Source organism: Heterodontus francisci, chromosome 21 (genome assembly GCF_036365525.1).
Source record: "Heterodontus francisci isolate sHetFra1 chromosome 21, sHetFra1.hap1, whole genome shotgun sequence".
NCBI classification, from domain to species: domain Eukaryota; kingdom Metazoa; phylum Chordata; class Chondrichthyes; order Heterodontiformes; family Heterodontidae; genus Heterodontus; species Heterodontus francisci.
Window position 1 is genome coordinate 47,102,196 of NC_090391.1, and position 6,000 is coordinate 47,108,195.

A 6,000-nucleotide genomic window follows, 5' to 3' on the forward strand; every position below is an offset into this window, starting at 1 on the left:
CCTGTGACAGTGCAGCCCTCCCCATGTACTGACCCACTGACAGTGCAGCCCTCACTCAGTACTGACCCTCTGACAGTGCAGCACTCAATCAGTACTGACCCTCTGACAGTGCAGCACTCACTCAGTACTGACAAATCGACGGGAAGCACTCCCTCAGTAACGAAAATCCGACAGTGCAGCACTCCCTCACTACTGACCCTCGACAGTGCAGCACACCCTCAGTATTGACCATCCTACAGTGCAACGCTCCCTCAGTACTGACAATCAAACAGAGCAGCGCTCCTTCAGTGCTAACCCTCCGACAGTGCTGCACTCCCTCAGTATTGACCTTCTTATAGTGCAGCTCTCCTTCAGTATTGACCCTCCGACAGTACAACACTTCCTCAGTACTGACAATCCGACAGTGCCGCATACCCTCAGCACTGACCAACCAGCAGTTCGGCTCTCCCTCAATACTGACCATCCGACAGTGCAGCACGCCCTCAGTACGGACAATCCAGCAGAGCAGCACACCCTCAGTACTGACGCTCCGACATGGCAGCACTCCCTCCGTAGTAACACTCCGACAGTGCAGCTCTCACTCAGCAAGGACCTTCTGACAGTGCTGCACTCCCTCAGGACTGATCCTCCGACAGTGCAGATCTCCCTCAGTCCTGACCCTCTGGCAGTGCTGCGCTTCCTTAGTACTGTCCCTCTGACAGCACAGCACTCCCTCAGTACTGACAATTCGAAAGTGCAGCACTCCCTCAGTACTCCACTTCCGAAAGTTCAGCACTCCCTCAGTCCTGTCCCTCCGACAGTGCAGCACTCCCTCAGGACTGACAATCCGACAGTGCAGCACTCCCTCAGTACTGACAATCCGACAATGCAGCACTCCCTCATTACTGATCCTCCGACAGTTCATCCCTCCCTATGTACTGACACTCTGACAGTGCAGCCCTCACTCAGTTCTGAGCCTCTGACAGTGCAGCACTCCCTCAGTACTGACAATCCAACAGTGCAGTACTCCCTCAATACTGACCCTCCGGTTGTGCAGCGCTCCCTCAGTACTGGCTTTCCAACAGTGCAGCAGTCCCTCAGCTATAACAATCCAGCAGTGCAGCACTCCCTCAGTACTCCACTTCTGAAAGTTCAGCACTCCCTCAGTCCTGTCCCTCCGACAGTGCAGCACTCCCTCAGTGCTGACCCTGTGACAGTGCAGCCCTCCCCATGTACTGACCCACTGACAGTGCAGCCCTCACTCAGTACTGACCCTCTGACAGTGCAGCACTCAATCAGTACTGACCCTCTGACAGTGCAGCACTCACTCAGTACTGACAAATCGACGGGAAGCACTCCCTCAGTAACGAAAATCCGACAGTGCAGCACTCCCTCACTACTGACCCTCGACAGTGCAGCACACCCTCAGTATTGACCATCCTACAGTGCAACGCTCCCTCAGTACTGACAATCAAACAGAGCAGCGCTCCTTCAGTGCTAACCCTCCGACAGTGCTGCACTCCCTCAGTATTGACCTTCTTATAGTGCAGCTCTCCTTCAGTATTGACCCTCCGACAGTACAACACTTCCTCAGTACTGACAATCCGACAGTGCCGCATACCCTCAGCACTGACCAACCAGCAGTTCGGCTCTCCCTCAATACTGACCATCCGACAGTGCAGCACGCCCTCAGTACGGACAATCCAGCAGTGCAGCACACCCTCAGTACTGACGCTCCGACATGGCAGCACTCCCTCCGTAGTAACACTCCGACAGTGCAGCTCTCACTCAGCAAGGACCTTCTGACAGTGCTGCACTCCCTCAGGACTGATCCTCCGACAGTGCAGATCTCCCTCAGTCCTGACCCTCTGGCAGTGCTGCGCTTCCTTAGTACTGTCCCTCTGACAGCACAGCACTCCCTCAGTACTGACAATTCGAAAGTGCAGCACTCCCTCAGTACTCCACTTCCGAAAGTTCAGCACTCCCTCAGTCCTGTCCCTCCGACAGTGCAGCACTCCCTCAGGACTGACAATCCGACAGTGCAGCACTCCCTCAGTACTGACAATCCGACAATGCAGCACTCCCTCATTACTGATCCTCCGACAGTTCATCCCTCCCTATGTACTGACACTCTGACAGTGCAGCCCTCACTCAGTTCTGAGCCTCTGACAGTGCAGCACTCCCTCAGTACTGACAATCCAACAGTGCAGTACTCCCTCAATACTGACCCTCCGGTTGTGCAGCGCTCCCTCAGTACTGGCTTTCCAACAGTGCAGCAGTCCCTCAGCTATAACAATCCAGCAGTGCAGCACTCCCTCAGTACTCCACTTCTGAAAGTTCAGCACTCCCTCAGTCCTGTCCCTCCGACAGTGCAGCACTCCCTCAGTACTGACCCTCTGACAGTGCAGCCCTCTCCATGTACTGACCCACTGACAGTGCAACCCTCACTCAGTACTGACCCTCTGACAGTGCAGCACTCACTCAGTACTGACCCTCTGACAGTGCAGCACTCACTCAGTACTGACAAATCGACGGGCGGCACTCCCTCAGTACTGCAAATCCAACAGTGCAGCACTCCCTCACTAATGACCGTCCGACAGTGCAGCACTCCCTCAGTACGGACCCTCTGACAGTGCAGCCCTCCCCATGTACTGACTCACTGACCGTGCAGCACTCACTTAGTACTGACTCTCTGACATTGCAGCACTCACTCAGTACTGACAAATCGACAGTGCAGCACTCCCTCAGTACTGACAACCCAACAGTGCAGCATTCCCTCAGTACTCCACTTCCGAAAGTTCAGCACTCCCTCAGTACTGATAATTCGACAATACAGCCATCCCTCCGTACTGACCCTCTGAAAATGCAGCACTCCCACAGTACTGACTATCTAACAGTGCAGCACTCTCTCAGGACAGACCCTCCAACAGTGCAGCACTCACTCATTACTGACAATCCGACAGTGCAGCCCTACCTCAGTATTGAGTCTCTGACTGCGCTGCACTCGCTCAGCACTGACAATCAAACATTGCAGCGCTTCCTCAGTATTGATCCTTCTACTTTCCAGCGCTCCCTAAGTACTGACCCTCCGACCGAGCATCACTGCCTCAGAACGGACAATCCGACAGTGCAGCACTCACTCAGCACTGACCTTCTGACAGTGCCGATGACCATCAGTATTGACCTTCTTACAGTGCATCGCTCCCTCAGTACTGACAATCAAACAGAGCAGCGCTCCTTCAGTACTAACCCTCCGACAGTGCTGCACTCCCTCAGTATGGACTCTCTTAGAGTGCAGCTCTCCTTCAATATTGACCCTCCGACAGTACAATACTTCCTCAGTACTGACAATCCGACAGTGCCGCATACCCTCAGCACTGACCTACCTGCAGTTCAGCGCTCCCTCAATACTGACCATCCGACAGTGCAGCACGCCCTCAGTACGGACAATCCAACAGTGCAGCACACCCTCAGTACTGACGCTCCGACAGGGCAGCACTCCCTCAGTAGTAACACTCCGACAGTGCAGAGCTTACTCAGCAAGGATCTTCTGACAGTGCAGCACTCCCTCAGGACTGAACCTCCGACATTGCAGCTCTCCCTCAGTCCAGACCCTCTGGCAGTGCGGCGCTTCCTTAGTATTGACCCTCTGACAGTACAGCACTCCCTCAGTACTGACAATTCGGAAGTGCAGCGCTCCCTCAGTACTGAGATTTCTGACTGTGCCGATCTCTCTCAATACTGACAATCCAACAGTGCAGTGCTCACTCAATACTGACCTTCCGGCTGTGCAGCTCTACCTCAGTACTGGCTTTCCTACAGTGCAGCGGTCCCTCAGCAATGACAATCCAGCAGTGCAGCACTCCCTCAGTACCGGCTTTCCTACAGTGCAGCGGTCCCTCAGCAATGACAATCCAGCAGTGCAGCACTCCCTCAGAACTACACTTACGAAAGTTCAGCACTCCCTCAGTCCTCTCCTCCGACAGTGCAGCACTCCCTCAGTACTGACCCTCCGACAGTTCAGCCCTCCCTATGTACTGACACTCTGACAGTGCAGCCCTCACTCAGTTCTGAGCCTCTGACAGTGCAGCACTCCCTCAGTACTGACAATCCAACAGTGCAGCGCTCACTCAATACTGAACTTCCGACAGTGCAGCATTGTCTCAGGACTGATAATTCAACTGTGCAGCACCCCTCTGTACTGATAATTCGACAATGCAGCCACCCTTCAGCACTGACCATCTGAAAGTGCCGAGCACACTCAGTACTGACAATCAAACAGAGTAGCGCTCCTTCAGTGCTGACCCTCCGACAGTGCAGCACTCCCACAGTATTGACCTTCCCACAGTGCAGCTTTCCCTCAATACTGACAATTCGACAGTGCCACAATCCCTGAGCACTGACAATCCAGCAGCTCAGCGCACCCTCAGCACTCACCCTCTGACAGTGCAACGCTCCCTCAGTACTGACAGTCAAACAGAGCAGCGCTCCTTCAGTCCCAACCCTCCGACAGTGCAGCACTCCCTCAGTACTGACGCTCCAACAATGCAGCACTCCCTCAGTAGTGACACTCCGCCAGTGCCGCCGTCTCTCAGCAAATACCTTCTGACAGTGCTGCACTCCCTCAGGACTGAACCTCCGACCGTGCAGTGCTCCCTCAATATTGACCCTCTGGCAGTGCAGCGCTTCCTAAGTTCTGGCCCTCCGACAGTACAGCACTCCCTCAGTACTGACAATTCGAAAGTGCAGCGCTCACACAGTACTGAATTTTCTGACTGTGCCGATCTCCCTCAATACTGACAATCCAACAGTGCAGTACTCCCTCAATACTGACCCTCCGGTTGTGCAGCGCTCCCTCAGTACTGGCTTTCCAACAGTGCAGCAGTCCCTCAGCAATGAACATCCAGCAGTGCAGCACTCCCTCAGTACTCCACTTCTGAAAGTACAGCACTCCAACAGTCCTGTCCCTCCGACAGTGCAGCACTCCCTCAGTACTGACCCTCTGACAGTGCAGCCCTCCCCATGTACTGACCCACTGACAGTGCAGCCCTCACTCAGTACTGACCCTCTGACAGTGCAGCACTCACTCAGTACTGACCCTCTGACAGTGCAGCACTCACTCAGTACTGACAAATCGACGGGCGGCACTCCCTCAGTACTGCAAATCCGACAGTGCAGCACTCCCTCACTACTGAACGTCCGACAGTGCAGCACTCCCTCAGTACTGACCCTCTGACAGTGCAGCCCTCCCCATGTACTGACCCACTGACAGTGCAGCACTCACTCAGTACTGAGCCTCTGACAGTGCAGCACTCTCTCAGTACTGACAAATCGACAGTGCAGCACTCCCTCAGTACTGACAACCCAACAGTGCAGCATTCCCTCAGTACTCCACTTCCGAAAGTTCAGCACTCCCTCAGTACTGATAATTCGGCAATGCAGCCATCCGTCCATACTGACCCTCTGAAAATGCAGCACTCCCACAGTACTGACTATCAAACAGTGCATCACTCTCTCAGGACAGACCCTCCGACAGTGCAGCACTCACTCATTACTGACAATCCGACAGTGCAGCCCTACCTCAGTATTGAGCATCTGACTGCGCAGCACTCGCTCAGTACTGACAATCAAACAGTGCAGCGCTTCCTCAGTACTGATCCTTCTACTTTCCAGCGCTCCCTAAGTACTGACCCTCCGACCGAGCATCACTCCCTCAGTACGGACAATCCGACAGTGCAGCACTCACTCAGCACTGACCTTCTGACAGTGCAGATGACCATCAGTATTGACCTTCTTACAGTGCAACGCTCCCTCAGTACTGACAATCAAACAGAGCAGCGCTCCTTCAGTACTAACCCTCCGACAGTGCTGCACTCCCTCAGTATGGACCCTCTTATAGTGCAGCTCTCCTTCAATATTGACCCTCCGACAGTACAACACTTCCACAGTACTGACAATCCGACAGTGCCGCATAACCTCAGCACTGACCTACCTGCAGTTCAGCACTCCCTCAGTAGTAAC